Source organism: Ursus americanus, chromosome 23 (assembly GCF_024610735.1).
Source record: "Ursus americanus isolate L20-20 chromosome 23, mUrsAme1.1.p, whole genome shotgun sequence".
NCBI classification, from domain to species: Eukaryota; Metazoa; Chordata; class Mammalia; order Carnivora; family Ursidae; genus Ursus; species Ursus americanus.
This window is the reverse complement of record NC_142149.1, coordinates 41271563-41289802: the sequence shown is the minus strand read 5'-3', so window position 1 is coordinate 41289802 and position 18240 is coordinate 41271563. Positions and strand designations below refer to the sequence as shown.

At 41.4% G+C, this 18240-nt stretch overlaps 1 long non-coding RNA gene across 4 annotated transcripts in view; it reads left to right on the top strand.

Moving 5' to 3' along the window:
• The window catches only part of LOC148107996 (uncharacterized), a 54221-nt gene extending 36638 nt beyond the window's left edge, over positions 1-17583 (top strand). Inside the window, exons 2-5 of one of the 4 annotated variants that reach the window (XR_015721366.1) lie at positions 3182-3371; positions 7819-8090; positions 8173-13335; positions 15026-17583. This is a non-coding gene — a long non-coding RNA (uncharacterized LOC148107996). Of the gene's footprint in view, positions 1-3181; positions 3372-7818; positions 8091-8172 lie in introns of all 4 variants that reach the window. The other 3 variants (XR_015721368.1, XR_015721367.1, XR_015721365.1) reach the window with 3 other exon arrangements.
• Positions 17584-18240: the final 657 nt, after the last annotated feature.

The window sequence follows — 18240 nt, the reverse complement described above, 5'->3', positions numbered from 1 at the left end:
AAATAGAACTAACATATGATCCAGCAATCCCACTTCTGGGTATTTATCCCAAGGAAATGAAATCGCTATTTCATTGAGTTATCTTCACCACCATGTTCATTTCAGCAGTATTTACAATAGCCAAGACATGGAAACCACCTAAATATCCATTGATGGATAAATGGGTAAAGAAAATGTGGTACTGGGCATCTGGGTGGCTCTGTCAGTTAAGTGTCCAACTCTTGATTTCGGCTCAGGTCATGATCCCACAGTTGTGAGATTGAGCCCCATGTCAGGCTCTGTGCTCGGCATGGAGTCTGCTTGAGATTCTCTGTCTCCCTCTGCCCCTCCCCCACTCACATGTCCCCTCTCCCTCTCTTTTTTTCACAATAAATAAAAGCTTTTTTAAAAGATTTTTTCTTTATTTAATTATCTGACAGAGAGAGAGAACAAGCAGGGGGAGTAGCAGAGAGAGAGGGAGAAGCAGGCTCCCCGCTGAGCAGGGACCCCCCCCCCCATCGCAGGGCTCGATCCCAGGGTCCTGGGATTACAACCTGAGCTGAAGGTAGCTGCTTAATCCACTGAGCCACCTAAGCACCCCAATAAATAAAATCTTTAAAAAGAAGAAAGGGGAGCCCCTGGGTGGCTCAGTCAGTTAAGCATCTGTCTTCAGCTTGGGTTGTGATCCCAGGTCCTGGGATCGAGTCCTGAGGGCTCCCTATTCAATGGGGAGTGTGCTTCACCCTCTGCGGCTCCCTCTGGCTTGTTCTTTCTCTTCCTCTTCCTCTCTCTCTCTCTCTCTTTACCTCAAAAATAAATAAATAAATAAATAAATCTTTTTTAAAATGTAAAAAATAAGAAGAAAAAAGAAAATATGGGTATATATATACAATGGAATATTATTTGGCCATAAAAAGAGAAGGAATTCCTGTCATTTGTGACAACATGGAAAGTTGAGAACATTATGCTATGTGAAATAAGTTAGAGAAGACAAATACTTCATGATCCACTTTTATGTGGAATCTAAAAAAGCTGAACTCATAAAAACAGAGAGTAGATTGGTGGTGGCCAGGGGCTGGGGGGTGGAGGAAATGGTGAAGGTGGTCATAGGGTATAAACTTTTGGTTATAAGAGGAGTAAGTTTTGGGAATCCAAGGTATAGTATGGTACCTATGGTTACAATACTGTAATATATACTTGAAAGTTGCTAAGAGACTAAATCTTAACTGTTCTTACTATAACAACAATAACAAAGTGGTAATTATGTGGAGTGAAAAAGGTGTTAACTAACCTTACTGTGATAAACATTTCACAATATATGTGTGTATCAAATCATCACATTTTAAAATGTTTTCAATATATTTTTTAAGATTTTATTTATTTGAGAGAGAGAGAGGGAGCATGAACGGTGGGAGGGAGAAGGAGAAGCAGGCTCCCTGCTGAGCATGGAGTTGGACATGGGACTCAATCTCATGACCCCGAGATCATGACCTGAGCTGAAATCAAAAGTCCAAGACTTAACCAACTGAGCCACCAAGGAGCCCCTCAAATCATCACATTGTACACCTTAAACTTGCGTAATATTATATGGGAATTATATCTCAAGGCTGGGGGGGAAAGGTGGCTGGTCTTCTTCTAGCAAGCAATCGCCAGCTCTGCAACGCTGATCGCCCTCTCCCAGTCCTTTATACTCACATGTAAAGAGATGTGTACACTTGAAAAGCTGCCTTAGGAAGGCAGGAGAACCATACCTAACTTCTGCTTCGCTATCTCTCAAGTAGAGCCCTACTGAATTGCCCAACTTTCATATAATGAAAGTTATAATCTTAGAAGTAGAACCAACAATACTTGCTAATGAATTTCTTAGGGAATGGAAGCTCAAAGAAAAGGATAAAAAAATGTTTTCAGTAACCGAGTGGATGGTAGTGTTGTTTGCTAAGAAGGGGGAAGCCAGGGGCGCTTGGGTGGCACAGAGGTTAAGCGTCTGCCTTCGGCTCAGGGCGTGATCCCGGCGATCTGGGATCGAGCCCACATCAGGCTCTTCTGCTATGAGCCTGCTTCTTCCTCTCCCACTCCCCCAGCTTGTGTTCCCTCTCTCGCTGGCTGTCTCTATCTCTGTCGAATAAATAAATAAATAAAAAATCTTAAAAAAAAAAAAAGGGGGGAAGCCAGGGGACGCCTGGGTGGCTCCAGTCATGATTCCAGTGTCTGGGGATTCGAGCCCCTCATCGGGCTCCCTGCTCAGCGGGGAGTCTGCTTCTCCCTCTGCCCCTCACACCACTCGTGCTCTCTCTCTCTCTCACTCTCTCTCTCACTCTCTCAAATAAATAAATAAAATCTTAAAAAAAGAAAAGAAAAGAAGGGGCAAGCTATGGGAAGATCAGGCTTGGAAGGAAATTAAGGCTGATAAAAGAGGGGCCAGGACGAAGCCTCAAGAAGCAACAGTGTGCTAGATATTTGTTGTGGTTTTTAAATATATCCACAGAATCTTCGATACTCCTCTCTTCAAGCTCAGTCCCATTCCCTTTGAATGTGGGCTGGACTTCGTGACTCACTTCTAATGAATGGACTATAGCCGGAGTGACGGTGTTTGACTTCAGAGACTAGGTCATAAAAGGCATTACAGCTTCCTCCTCGCTCTCTCTCTCGATCGCTCGCTCTGGAGGAAGCATCTGTGTGAGGTGGCACACGCAACAGCCCTGTGGAGAAATTTACCTGATGAGGAACTTGTAGCCTTCCGCTCTCAGCCGTATGAATGAGCCCTCTTGTAAGCGGTTCCTACAGCCTTCAGGCGACTGGAGCCCCTAGTGACCTCTTGGTCTCAAATTCACGAGGCACTCTGAGCCAGCGAGCAGCTCACATTCCTATTCCTGACCCTCAGAATCGGTGAAACAATAGATGGCTGTTTTCAACTGCTAAATTTTAGGGCAATTTGTTGCACAACAAAAAATAACTAGGGGCGTCTGGGTGGCTCAGTCGGTTAAGCATCCATCTCTTGATTTCCGCCCAGGTCATGATCTCAGGGTTGTGAGATCGAGACCCACGTCGGCTCCATGCTGGTGTGGAGTCTGCTTGAGATTCTCTCTCTCTCCCTCTGCCCCGCCCCCATCTACAAAATAAAAATTAAAAAAAAAAACACCTCATATAATACTTTCCCTAATTCCTCTATTTTTTTTAAAGATTTTATTTATTTATTTGACAGAGACAGGCAGCCAGCGAGAGAGAACACAAGCAGGAGGAGTGGGAGAGGAAGAAGCAGGCTCCCAGCGGAGGAGCCCGATGTGGGGCTCGATCCTGGAACGCGGGGATCACGCCCTGAGCCGAAGGCAGACGCTTAACGACTGCACCATCCAGGCACCCCTCTAATTCCTCTATTTTTTACAACACTTCAGGTAAGTGGTATTATCTATACCCATTTTGCTAAAGAGAGAACTGAGGTTCAAAAACAGTAACTGGGAAGGTGGCGGAGTGAGGGGATCCTGGGCTCCCCTTGTCCCATGGATACAACTAGCTGGCACCCACATCAGTGTAAATAACCCAGAGAACACCCCGAAGACTGGCAGAACATATTCTACAGCTGAATGTGGAGAGGAGACCACATCGAGCAGGTCAAACAAAAAGTAAAGAAAAGAAAAAAAACATTAACTGATTTGTCTAAAGACTCTTAGCTAGCTATTTTTGGAATACATGGTAATTTATGGAACTAGATTTGAACTCAACTAACAACCCTCATGTTTTCTCCCCCCTCTTCTCTGTGTGTGTGTGTGTGTGTGTGTGTGTGTGTGTGTGTGTACTCTTTTCCTTTACCTTCTCTTCTTTCCCTCTATACTCTCTTCTTTCTATGATTTCAACTCTCCCTTTGTGGATGACACCAAATCTGTATGTTTCATTTTGTGTCTCTCCTGCATTCTAGTCTTACGTTTTGATTTTCCTGAATATATAAAACTTAACCTGTTCCAAACTGAAGACATTAGTTCCTCATTCAGCACCTCCAAGCCTGTCCAGAATAAAAGTGTTCATCCTTCCAACTTCCCTCTTACTGATAAATGACAGCACCATGATTCCAGTTACTCTTACTCAAAATTCCAACATGGTTGCTTTTTCTTTTACTTTTTAAAACCTAATTTAGAGGCACCTGGCTGTCTCAGTCTGTGGAGCATGCGACTCTTGATCTTGGGGTTAAAAGTTCGAGCTCACGATGGGTGGAAAGATTACTTAAAAAAGAAAATCTTTAAAAACTAAATTAGTGGTACATGTCTATCGAAGAAAATATGCACAAGAGATACTCTTTTTTTTTAATTTAAAATTATCTTTTTTTCTTAAGATTTTATTTTTTTAAGTAATCTCTGCACTCAATGTAGTGCTCGAACTCACAGCCCCAAGATCAAGAGTTGCATGCTCTACTGACTGAGCCAGCCAGGCACCCCTTAAAATTATCTTTAAACAGTATAAATAAGGCACTTGTGAAATAAATTATGGAACATCCATGCAATGGAATATCATGCAGTAATTTAAAAATTTCAAAAAGAAGAAGCAAAATTTAAATTTTATATTACAGATAAAAGTCAACTTTCTAAACTAGAGTTAATACTTTCAGGGAAATACTCTTTTCCCTAGATGTAGCTGAAAAACAAAAGAGATGGATTTAGGCTCTTTATTGTCCACAGACTTGCTCCTCTTATGTGTTTTAGCTTGGAGAATGGCAGTACCATCTACCCAGTTGCGAAGCCAGAAACTTGAGAGTTATCTTCAACCACTCCCCATCGCTCACGCTGCAGCCAATAGGCAACTTCTTCCGTAGCTCTTTGTTCTCTTCTGTAGCTCAACAGATTCATTGTGCCTCTTGCCTAGATGACCACAATATCATCACAGGTTTCCAGGATTTTAGAATCTCCCTCTTCCAACCCATCTTCCACACTGCCGCTATAGTTATCAACCCTAGACTCTAATAATAGTAATAGGTAATTTTTCTGCTGTTTGCTTCTAGGACCTACAGGAGAAGGTTTAACCGTGTAACCGACTTTCAAAATGCCATGCCTTTAGTTATGCATAGTATGGCTGTTTTTTTTCTTTTTTGCCTGACAAATTCCATCTCATTTTTATTTATTTTTTTTTAAAGATTATTTATTTATTTATTTGACAGATAGAGACAGCCAGCGAGAGAGGGAACACAAGCAGGGGGAGTGGGAGAGGAAGAAGCAGGCTCACAGCGGAGGAGCCTGACATGGGGCTCGATCCCATAACGCAGGGATCACGCCCTGAGCTGAAGGCAGACGCTCAACCGCTGTGCCACCCAGGCGCCCCTCCATCTCATTTTTAAACACGGCTCAAATGTCACTTCTTCTCTGGCTCTGCCAGCATTATTCAACCCTTTGTGCTTCCAAAAACACTTTGCACATAGCCCTTATATGACACTTATTACATTATACCACCCAGTTTAGTGATGATTATTATTTAAGACTTATCTATATCTCACTTTTTTTTAACCTTTTTCCTCCTTTATTTCTAGTTTTTATGTAAAGGAAGGACAATACTATATAGCAAGTCAGAAACCCATTTTATATCAATCTTAGCAAATGATTTAATGTACCACTTAAAATATCTGTTGTTGTTTTTTTTTAAGTAAGCTCTACGCTCAATGTGGGGCTCAAACTCCCAACCTTGAGATCAAGAGTCGCACACTCCATGGACTGAGCCAGCCAGGTGCCCCAAGGCAAGATTGTTTCTGAATAGAATTTTGAATAGATTTTTAAAATCTTTATTTATGATATGGAAAAATTTTTAATGGTTTTCTAATAAAGTAAGGAGTGATGGCATGTTAAAAAAGTACCAAGAATTCTGAGTTAATGTTTAAAATTGTATCTTTCTAGGGGAGCCTGGGTGGTTCAGCCAGTTAAGCATCTGCTTTCAGCTCAGGTCATGATCCTGGGGTCCTGGGATTGAGCCCTGCGTTGGGCTCCCTGCTCAGTGGGGAGCCTGCTTCTCCTCCCTCCTCTGTACTCCCCTGCTTGTGCTCTCTCTCTCACAAATAAATAAATAAAATCTTTTAAAAAATTTGTATCTTTCTATACCAAGTTGCAATATAGGCTTTTAGATTAAAAAACATGGTTACTGTAATTTCATAGGTTAAAAATTGTATCACATAGGACTCCATGTTGTAAATTGTAGAAAAATCCATATTTTTGTTTTTTCCAAACAAAAATACAAAACAAAACAAAAATTTATTGACTCACATACCACTCGAAACAGTTTCTTACTTCTGATGGAGTTTGACCCAGAACTCAAACGATGTCTACTTCCTTAGTAATGACTCCCTTCTCAGGCAGGCCCTCCTTTCTTGGTGCCAAGCTGACTGCTAACAAGTTCTGGAGGTATATATACCCATCTGGTAGAAAAAATTTCCCTGATAGCTGGAACAAGAGTCCCAAAACTTAGTCTTATTAGCCCTGAATATCCTGTCTTGGGACATATGCCCTTTCCTGAACCAGTTCGGGTATTAGGGGAGTTAAAGGGAGATGAGATGTGATCATTGGCTTGAATTGTTATCCAAGAGTTGCATATGCACAGAAAGAGGGAAGTGAAAAGGAGAATATTGGATCAGCCATTACTTTAAAAATGCTTTCCATAGGAGAAATGCCATAGTCATCAACCACAATATTTATGGAGCTTCTAATTTTAGAAACAGGTTGAAGGTCGTTAGACTGATTTTTATTGCCTCTGCTTGCTTGCTACAGGAAATTTATTGAGAAAAAAAAGGCAATCAATAATTGTCTTGATATTTCTTGGCAAAGTGTCAGTTTAGTTTTCTTTATAAAATATTTCGTTCTCATCATTTACTCCAATATTTCTGTTTTTCATTGTTAGGAATTTTCATTTGTGCAAGCAGGAATTTCATCTTACGCAGGTCGAATACTGGGAGAGCTGTTAGCAGATTTCAGGGCAGCATCTTGAGCTTGGTTGGATTGTAGAATAAAGATGGCTTCATCAACTCCGGCATGGAGACACTCAGGATATTTGAGCATATAAAAAATTTCAGCATCAGGGATGCCTGGGAGGCTCAGTCGATTGGGCATCTGCCTGCGGCTTGGGTCGTCATCCCAGAGTCCTGTGATCAAGTCCCTGCGTTGGGCTCCCTGCTTGGCAGGGAGTCTGCTTCTTCCTGTGCCCCTCCCCCTGGCTCATGCTCACTTTCTCGCTGTCTCTTGTAAAAATAAATAAATAAAATCTCCCCCCCGCCCAAAAAAAAAAAAAAAAAAAGAATTTCAGCATCATCCCTCTCCAACAGTATGCCAGAGATTTCTCCAGCCAGAGTTGGGTGATTGGATTGAACCAGGAGAACCAGCTTTTCACCCAGGATCTTCTGAGTAACCACTGATGCCAACACAGTCACATTCAACATGTCATGACCTTGCATACGAACAGGGTTAGGCTTCTGGATGGATGCTGGTCTTTCTACTTTAAAATGTAGAGGGCTGCGAACACCTGCAACACCTGCAACTTTTTTGACTCCTTGAGTCAGACATGGTCTTGAGGCAGAAGTTAGAATGTGAAGAGCCAAGGGTTGTTATATTGGTGATCTCATAGGCTGACTGGACAGCTGGGTCTCTCAGTGGTCTGAAGGTGCTCAGTGGTGGTTTAGGTGCTGTGTCTGAGGGGATCACACTACCTATATTGAGACAGATGAGGTGTGGCCCTGACCACAGGCTTGCGAAGTTGTGCACTTCCAGGTGGAGGCTGAAGAAGAATTAGCATGAAGTTACCTGATGATGTTGTTGCTGCCTATGAGAGTGGATTACAGCATCACCTCCGGTCCTCATACTCTCCATTGTCTCCATTTAGTGCTCGGTGAGGAGAGCCTGGGGCTCCTGCTTTGTGCAATGGCCCTATTCAGTGGTTTGACCATCACAATTCTTCCGTTCGTTGTCATGATGGCCTGGTTAGCGTCCTCGGGAGACGTAAAGCAAGTGAAGCCAAAGCCTTTGCTGCAGCCAGCCTCCTTTATGAGCCTGACACGAGTGATTGTGCCCAAGTGGGAGAATCCTCTTCCCAGTCATTTATCATCAATATCGTCTTCAACATTTTTCACATAAAGATTAGCACCTTTGCACCTGGTGAGTTTACTCTGTCTTATTTGCTCAAATTTGTGCTTTATTTTATTATTATTATTAACATATAATGTATTATTTGTTTCAGGGGTACGGGTCTGTGATTCATCAGTCTTACACAATACACAGCGCTCACCATAACACACACCCTCCCCAATGTCCATCACCCAGCCTCCCCATCCTTCCCACCCCCCTCCACTCCAACAACCTTCGGTTTGTTCTTTAATTCAGACTCTCTCTCCTTTGTTCTGTGCTGCACCAACATAAACTGGGTTTTCATGAAGGACTTTTCAGTTTGTTCCTTCAATGGCTTTCTGAGCATTTTAAAAATACTCAAAACTTACAAACCCCAAGTCTCTGGATTTTCCACTTTCATCAGTCATTTTGTGTCAAATTATATGAAAATTATATATCGAAAACCCTGAAGACTTCACACACACAAAACCTGTCAGAACTAAAAACCGAATCCAGTAAAGTTGTAAGATACAAAATCAATGTATGAAAATCAGTTGCATTTATTTTTTTTAAGTCTTTATTTTTTTTAAAGATTTCATTTATTTATTTGAGAGAGAGAGAGAGCATGAGCAGAGAGGGGAGGCAGAGGGAGAGGGAGAAGTGGACTCACTGCTGAGCAGGGAGCCCAATGTGGGGCTCGATGCCAGGACCCTGAGAGCATGACCTGAGAGGAAGGCAGACACTTAACCAACTGAGCCACCCAGACACCCCTACATTTCTGTACACTAATAACAAACTCTCAGAAAAGAAACTAAGAAAACAATCCCATTTACAAATGTATCAAAAAGAGGGATTCCTGGGTGGTGCAGTTGGTTGAGCTTCTGACTCTTGGTTTTGGCTCAGATCTGATCTCAGTGTACTAGGATCAAGCCCCATGTTGGGCTCCGCACTGAGTGGGGAGTCTGCTTGAGATTCTCTCTTTCCTTCTCCCTCTGCCCCCTCCCCTGCGTGCTCTCTGTCACTGAAATAAATAAATATTAAAAAACAAAACAAAACAAAAACAAATGTATCAAAGAGAATGAAATACCTAGGAATAAGTTTAACCAAGAAAGTGAAAGACCTGTCCACTGAAAACCATAAAACACTGATGAAAGAAATGAAAAAGCCACAAATAAATGGAAAGATAATCCCTGCTCACAGATAGGAAGAATTTATATAACCACAATGTCCATATTACCCAAAGCAATCAGCAGATTCAATGCAATCACTATCAAAATACCAATGGCATTTTTCATAGAAATAGAATAAAAAATCCTAAAATTTGTATGGAACTACAATAGACCATGAATAGCCAAAGCGATCTTGAGGAAGAAGGATAAAGTTGGAGGCATCATAGTTCCTGATTTCAAACTATATTACAAAACTATAGTAATCAAAACACTAAGATATTGGCATAAAAACACATAGCTCAATGGATCAGAATAGAGAGCATGGAAATAAACCCATACATATGCAGTCAATCAATTTATGACAGAGGAGCCAAGAATATTAAGTGGGGAAAGGACAGTTTCTTCAATAAATGGTGCTGGGGAAACTGGACGGCCACACACAAAAGAATGAAACTGGACCACTATCTTACACCACACACAAAAATCAACTCAAAATGTATTAAAGACTTGGAAGTAAGACCTGAAACTATAAAATCCCTAGAAGAAAATGTAGATGATAAACCCTTTGACATCAGTCTTGGTGATGATTTTCTGGATTTGACACCAAAAGCAAAGACAACAACAGCAAAAATGAACTATTGGGACTTCATCAAGATAAAAAGCATTTGCACAGCAGAGAGAACCATCAACAAAACAAAAAGGGAATCTATGCAATGGAAGAAAATATTTGCAAACCATATATCTGATAAAGGGTGCATATCCAAAATAGATCAAGAGCTCATAAAACTCAGTAGCCACAAAACAAAACAAAAAACCAATTACAAAATGAACAGAGGATCGGAATGGACACTTTTCCAAAGAAGATATAGAGATGGCCAACAGGTACGTGAAAAGGTGCTCAACATCACGAATCACCTGGGACTGCAAGTCAAAACCACAATGAGATATCACCTTACACCTGTTAGAATGGCTATTACCATAAAGAAAAGAAATAACAAGCGTTGGCTAGGATGCGGAGAAAAGGGAACCCATTCTTGGTGGGCATGTAAATTGGTACAGCCACCGTGGAAAACAGAATGGAAGTTCCTCAAAAAATTAAAAATAGATCTATGTGTGGATGCAGCAATTCCACCTCTGGGTATTCATCCAAAAGAAATGAAAATACTACTTCAAAAAGATATCTGCACCCCCATGTTCATTGCAGAATTGTTTACAACAGCCAAGAGATGGAAGCAACCTAAGTGTCCGTTAATGTATTAATAGGTAAAGAAAATGTGGCGCACACACACACACATGCATGCACGCACGTGTGCACACGCTCAGGTATGCTCGCGTGCACACACAATAGGATATTATTCAGCCACAGAAAAGGAAATCTTGCCATTTGCGATAACATAGAAGGACCTTGACAGGATTATGCTAAGTAAAGTAAGTTAGACAGAGAAAGACAAATACTGTATGATCTCATGTATATACGGAATCCAAAACAAACAAATAAAACCAAACATAGTTATAAAGTAAGTCCTGGGTTGTAACGTGCAGCATGGCGACTGTGGTTAATAATACCATACTGCATATTAGAAAGTTGCTAAGAGAGTAGATCTTAAACACTCTCATCAGGAGAAAAAAACTGTAAGATGGTAACTAGACTTATTGAGGTGATCATTTTGCAATATATACAAATAGCGAGTCATGTTGCACACCTGAAATTAATATATGTCAATTATATCTCAATCTTTAAACAAGCAGGCAAATTAATACTTCAGGAATACTTGACAGTATTATGCTAAGTAACGTAAGTTAGAAGAAGACAAATACTGTATGATCTCATTTATATGTGGAATAGTGAATCATGCTGCACACCTGAAATTAATATATGTCAATTATATCTCAATTTTTTAAAAAAAGCGGGCAAAATAATACTTCAGAAATACAATTAAGATCTTCACGAATTAGGAGTCAGAATTTTTTGCCCATTTGCCATCCACTCCTTCCACTTAGTGGCTCCTGCAAGCTATTTTATAGTTTCTGATCCCATGTTCTAGGTTGAACTTAGAACTTCTACCCCTTTTTCTGTTCAAACTTACTTCTAGTTAAAATATGGTTTTAATTAGCTTTTTTTTTTAAGATTTTATTTATTTATTCGACAGGATAGAGACAGCCAGCGAGAGAGGGAACACAAGCAGGGGGAGTGGGAGAGGAAGAAGCAGACTCGTAGCGGAGGAGCCTGATGTGGGGCTCGATCCCATAACGCCGGGATCACGCCCTGAGCCGAAGGCAGACGCTTAACCGCTGTGCCACCCAGGCGCCCCTTAATTAGCTTTAATATCCTTCTGGAAATTACCTTCCTACCAACCACTCGTCTCTCTAAGATGACTTTAGCCTCCTTTTTTTCTCAGTTTAAATTATTTGTGCTGTTCAGATATACAAATTTCTGAGACTTTTTTCTCCCTCTGATCTTTTAAAAAACTCCTAAGTGCCTTACTAGTGAAAAACCTATGACAGCTTGGTTTTCCTACCCTCTTACCTAAAAGCAAATGTACTAGGAACTAGGAATTTGGGAGGCCATATTAGGATTCTGTTAAGAAATTTTTATAAACTATATAACATAACTATGTCTTGAGAAATTATTTTAAATTTCATAATTTTCTCTTTCCTGTCATAGTGTGGTCAATCAAATGTTTTTAAATTTATTTGATATCAAATACTCAGGAATTCAAACTGTTACTCTTTTTATGAGAAAATCTAGACTACTTTGTAATAATCTGCTACAATAGGAAGCTAATCAATCAGTAAGTTAATCAACAACATTTTATTGAGCATTTACTATGTAAAGGCTGATGTGCTAGGTGTTGAATAGAGTACTGGTTTTAAATCTACCATCAAGAAACTTGTAGACAAATTGAGGAAATAAGACAGAATAATCCAGTGTAGCCTGTGATAAGAATAAGACAGTCTTTCATTTCTAGTCTTACTTTGATGCTCTCGTGCATGGCTTCCTGTGTCCAGATCCTCTGATCCTCAAAGGAAGAAAAGAAAATATTTGGGGGTAAATCTGAAACACAACCAGATTCTCGGGGAATTCTCTGGACTAGATTTGAATTTGTTTAAAGCCATTGTGCAGTCTCACCGTGACCCCGACTTCTGGACCAAGCTGCAACAAGACTAGAGCTGGTTTGTGTGAATTTATTTCACAGCAGTTGCCCAAGCAGACACTAGGTCTAAAATCTTTTTAAAAGGTTTAAGAAAAAAACCTGCCATCTTTTCCACAGAATGGGATATTTGCAAATCATATATCTGATAAATATATTCTGAATATGTAAAGAACTCCCACAACTCAGTAACAACAAAAAACAATTTAAAATTGGGCAAAGGTCTTTTTTTTTTAAGATTTTATTTATTTATTTGACAGGGATAGAGACAGCCAGCGAGAGAGGGAACACAAGCACTGGGAGTGGGAGAGGAAGAAGCAGGCTCCTAGCAGAGGAGCCTGATGTGGGGCTCGATCCCTTAACACCAGGACCACGCCCTGAGCCAAAGGCAGACGCTTAACCGCTGAGCCACCCAGGCGCCCCTAAAATTGGGCAAAGGTCTTGAATAGACATTTCTCCAAAGAAGATATACAAGTAGCCAGGAAGCACATGAAAAGACACTTGACATAATTAACCATCTGGGGATCACGATATACCATTTCATACTTAGAGTGGCTATTATATAAAAAGAAAACAAGTGTTGGTGCATTGGTGGCAAAAATTACAAATGGCGCAGCCACTGTGAAAAACAGTTTGGCAGTTCTTCAAAAAGTTAAATTTAGAATTATCATATGACCCAGCAATTCCAGTTTTCGGTGTATACCCAAAAGTATGGAAAGCAAGAACTCCAACAGCTGTTTGTCCATCCACATTCACAGAAGCATCATTCACCATGGCCAAAAAAGCGGAAGCAACCCATTAACAGAGGAACAGATAAGCAAAATGTGGTATACACACACAATGGAGTATTATACAGCCTTAAAAAAGAATGAAGTTTTGATACATGCTGCAACAAGAATGAACTTGAGGACATTATACTAAATGAAATAAGCCAGTCACAAAAGGACAAATACTCTATGATTCCACTTATATGAGGTAAGTAAGGTAGGCAAATTCATAGAGACAGAAAATATAATAGAGATTAGTAAGTGCTAGGGGGAGGGGAGAAAGAGGAGTTGTTGTTTAATGGGTATAGAGATGAAAAAGGTCTGGAAACAGACAATGGTGACGATTGCCCAACAGTATAAATGTGCTTAATTCCACTCACTTTCACACCTAAAAATGGATAAAATGGCAGATTTTATGTTAGGTATATTCCACCCCCACAATAAGAAATATGTGTAAAAAATTAGTACAGTTTATTTATTTATTAAAGTATTTTATTTTTAGGGCGCCTGAGTGGTTCAGTCAGTTAGGCGTCTGCTTTCGGCTCGGGTCATGATCCTGGGGTCCTGGGATCGAGTCCCACGTAGGGCTCCCTGCTCAGCAGGGAGTCTTCTTCTCCCTCTGCCCCTCCCCCCTCGCAAAAATAAATACATTTAAAAATTTTTTTTAAATATTTTATTTTTAGGTAATCTCTACACCCAATGTGAGGGTCAAACTTACAACCCTGAGATCAAGAGTCACATGCTCTTCTGACCGACCCAGCCAGGCGCCCCCCAAATTAGCACCGTTTAAAAAGAAGAAAAAAAACCCTGCCACGTTCAGTAGATGTTCAATCATTGTCTTCTCACTCAGATCCCATTTTTTAGTGAACTTGTCCTTTCCATGTTCCCTAGGAGAGGGGGTAAACTGAAGCAAAACGGACCAATCAGATTCCCTCTCCCAGGAATTTGGAATTGAGATGCTGAGAGACTGAGGTAATTGGTGGATGGTGTGTGCTTGACCAAAAAGGGACTGTAGAGGTCAGGCCATAGCAAACCAAAGCCATGTGCAGGCTAAAGTTTGGGGAAGCACAGAAGCTCAACTGCAGAGAAAAAGGAGACAATAGACCAAGCAGTGCTAGGAGACGTGGAGCAAGAAACCTCTGTTACCACTTCATAGCTTGTCTTGTTCCGAGCTGGTAGCATTTAACTTCACGGGGTAGTCTTTGCCTTAGACGTCTTTAGTATCAGGAATCTGTTAACTTATCTCCATTATGACTGCTGCGACCCCAGACTAAAGCTTCATCATCTCGAACCTGCCTTGTTCCGAAAGTCTGTTCATTGGTCTCCTTGCTCCACTCTTGTCCAATCCACTTGCCATGTTATAGTCAGAGTGAGCTTTAAGAACATAAAGTAGGTCATGTTACATCTGTTTAAAATTCTTCTTTTTTCTTTTTAAAAAAGATTTTACTTATTTATTTGTCAGAGAGAGAACAAGCACAAAAGCAGGGGGAGTGGCAGGCAGAGGGAGAGGGAGAAGCAGGGAGGCGGAAGGAGAGGGAGAAGCCTGATCAGCGGGGAGTCTGATGCCGGACTCGATCAATCCCAGGACCCTGAAATCATGACCTGAGCCAAAGGCAGACGCTTAACCGACTAAGCCACCCAGTTTAAAATTTTTAATGGCCTCTATTGCTTTAAAATGAAATCTAAGCTTCCTTATATGGCTTCAAGCAACTGTATGATTGGGCTCTTGCCTCCCTTTCCAATCACATCATATATCGCTTTCCCCCCACACTCATTATCTTCAACCACTGTTTGTGTGTGTGTGTGCGTGTGTGTGTGCGCGCGCGTGCAATGGTCTACTTTCCTAACTGGAATACACTTCACTAGTTTTGAAGGCATATTTTTGTCTTGTCTTTCAGGTCTCAACTCATGTCACAAGCTCAAAGAGGTGTTTACAATGGTTCTCAACTGGGGGTCATTTTGCATACCTCCCCCAGAGATTTGTCTATGTCTAGAGACGTTTTTGATTGTCACAACTAGAGGGGTTGTATGTTACTGGCATCTAACGGGTATAGGCTAAGGATGCTACTAAACATTCTAGTATGGACAGGACGGCCCCCTGCACAAAAGAATTATCCAGGCCAACATGACAATAAGTACGGAGGTCGAGAAAGCCTACTTATAACACCCTATTTAAAGTGGCTTTAGGGGCGCCTGGGTGGCTGAGTCGTTAAGCGTCTGCCTTTGGCTCAGGGCGTGATCCCGGAGTCCTGGGATCAAGCCCCACATCAGGCTCCTCCACTAGGAGCTTGCTTCTTCCTCTCCACTCCCCCTGCTGTGTTCCCTCTCTCGCTGGCTGTCTCTCTGTCACATAAATAAAATCTTAAAAAAAAAAAAAAAAGAAGTCAAGCGTTGATTGAGGAGGGATACATAGAAGTAAAAAGGTCATGTATAGCTTGGTATGCTGTGGGGAATTAAGGAGACTATATGGTCTCTGCTCTCAACAGACTTAATCTCTTCCAGGGGTGGGGGTGTGGACCAAAGATGCAACCAAACAAGTACAAACACTAGAAAAGAACACAAACCGGAAAAGCAAGATCTGCACCAGCTAGGGAAATCAGAGAAGGCTTTGTGGAAGAGGTGTTGCTTGATTTTAGACATATAAGAAGACAGATGAGAGTTTGATAAAATAGAAGGAGGAAAAGGGGAGAAGGGGAGAGGGCATTCCAGGCAGAGAGAATGGCAAGGGCCAAGGCACAAAAGCGTGTGTGCCAGGAACAAGTAGACGAGTTTGGCTAAAGCACAGGAGACCAGTGAGTGCTTAGGCTGGGAAGGGAGTCTGAGTCCAAACTGGGTCAGTTGAATATGAATGCAAATGACCCAGATCTTGCCCACATTTCCTATAATTTAGAGCAGCATTTCCTTCATGCACACCGGGAAAGGGAAGCTTGGAGAAATCTGGTGACTCACGAGTCATTAGTAGACCTTTGTTGTTTTGACTGTCAGGATTTGGGGGAGGTTCCTGGCTTACCAAACCTCCCAGGACCTTAGTATGATGACACACGTGAAGGGACCGAGCTCCTGATTTATAATAGGGACACTTCCTGTCTCGGTGTATAAACAACGTGTTGCCAGATTTAATTTTTTTGGGGGGGGGGATTAAAAGGCTCAAAAAGGAGTACTTTTCCTTTTATTCCAAGGTATGATAGGAATGGGCGTACGATAATGAAGGGAGAATAAGGAAACAGGAGGGGACCAAATAACGGAAAGAATAGGTCAGTTTGTTTGAGAAACAAGCTATGCTGAAGTATTTGTTTGCAAAATTCCAGTTGCCATAGCAATTGGATGCTGTTCTTTCCACTGTTCCTCCTTTTATCCTTTGCACGGTCTTTAAAGAAGTCATTTCCTAGACAGATGTCGTCCTTGCCGTTTATCTTCAAGATTTTGGAACATTTCTTTCCACTTGCTTTGCCTCTTCCCTTTTAATAGTCCAAATCCAGCCACTCACCTGGAAAGAACTGGATGGTGTGACCATTTCAGGAGCAGGATCTTAGAAACAGAGGAGCTTTACCCAGCCAGATCCTAGTGGAAATGTCCAACTTCTGCCTTCTGAAGCGTCCCAGTGAATAAATAAGTAAGAAGTATAGGGACTAAGTAAAATGTAGACTGGCTTGGGGAAACAACAACAACAACAACAACAACAACAACTTGCAAGTTACAGACGGACTAGTCAAAATTCTTGAATACCCAGAGTAGGAATTATCCCTTATTGGGAGGAAATGATAATGGCTATGAGTTTCATATCGTCTTATTCCAGTGGATCCTCCCAGTAACCCTGTGAGCCAATTGTAGCCAATATTTACTGAGCACTTATTTTGTGCCAGACACTCTTCAGACCCTGTGTTATCTCATCTAAACTATCACAACAACCTCTGTTGCAGATGATAATCATTATTTCAAAATTGAGAAAAGAACATAGGCTTAATTATTGGATACAGATGATGTGCCAAGGTGTTGGCATGCACTTGGCATGCACTTTCCCGTGGCGAACCTCGGAAGTGATTCTAGGTTTTACTGAGGACCAAGGAGGTTGAATAGCTTGCCCAAGTCTATATAGCAAAGTATAGGAAGAAGCATGATTCAAAGCTAGGCTTTCTTATTCCAAAGCCCATGAACTGAAGCACTCCAAAAACAGAAGTGGAATTTTGGAGAGTTTAGAAGACTTGCCCAAATTTACACAGCCAGCAAGTTGCAGATTGATAATCTCAATCCAGGTTTGTCGACTCCACAGTTGAAATGCTGACATTTCACTATAAGGAAGATAATCGAAAATAATTCCGTTCTTTCATTTGAAGCTAACTCTGAAAGCAGAGTCATCGAACTGGATTTTATTTCACTATATGCTTTAGTTTTTTAATTTTTTTTAAAAGATTTTATTTATTTATTTGACAGAGAGCGAGAGAGCACAAGCCGGGGTGGGGGGAGCGGCAGGCAGAGGGGGAGGGAGAAGCAGACTTCCCACTGAGGAGGGAGCCCAACACTGGGGCTTGATCCCAGGACCCTGGGATCATGACCTGAGCCAGGACCGAATGAGCCACCCAGGTGCCCCCACTGTACTCTTTAAATATAGTTTCCTTAGAAGTTAGTTTGTGAATCACTAGCCGGACTTCTTGGTATCAGGCTACTAAACTGTAGACTTATGGGTCAAATGGTTCCTATTCTAAAGGTGTTTACCACCTGTTTAGGGGAACTAGACATTTAAAAGGAGAGAAGGAAGGGAGCAGACAGGCAGCTAGGCAGGGAAAAGGGAGTGTGGGAATAAAAATAATAGTAAAGAAAGGGAGATAGAGGGAGTATTTATTTTTATCTTTAACTTCTGGACCTAGTGAAGACTGACTTTCATTACATACGTTTTGTGGTGAGACCAGGATGGATTTTGCTCCTAACTGGTGAATGTTCAAACTCTGTGCTTTTCAAACTTTAATGTACAGACCAATCACCTGGGGGATCTTGTTAAGTGCAGATGCTGACCGAGTCCTCTAGGGTAGGGTTGAGATTCAGGACGCCAGAAGAAGCTGATGCAGCTGGCTGTGGTTCACACTGAGTAGCAAGGCTCTAGTGATGTGACTCTTTT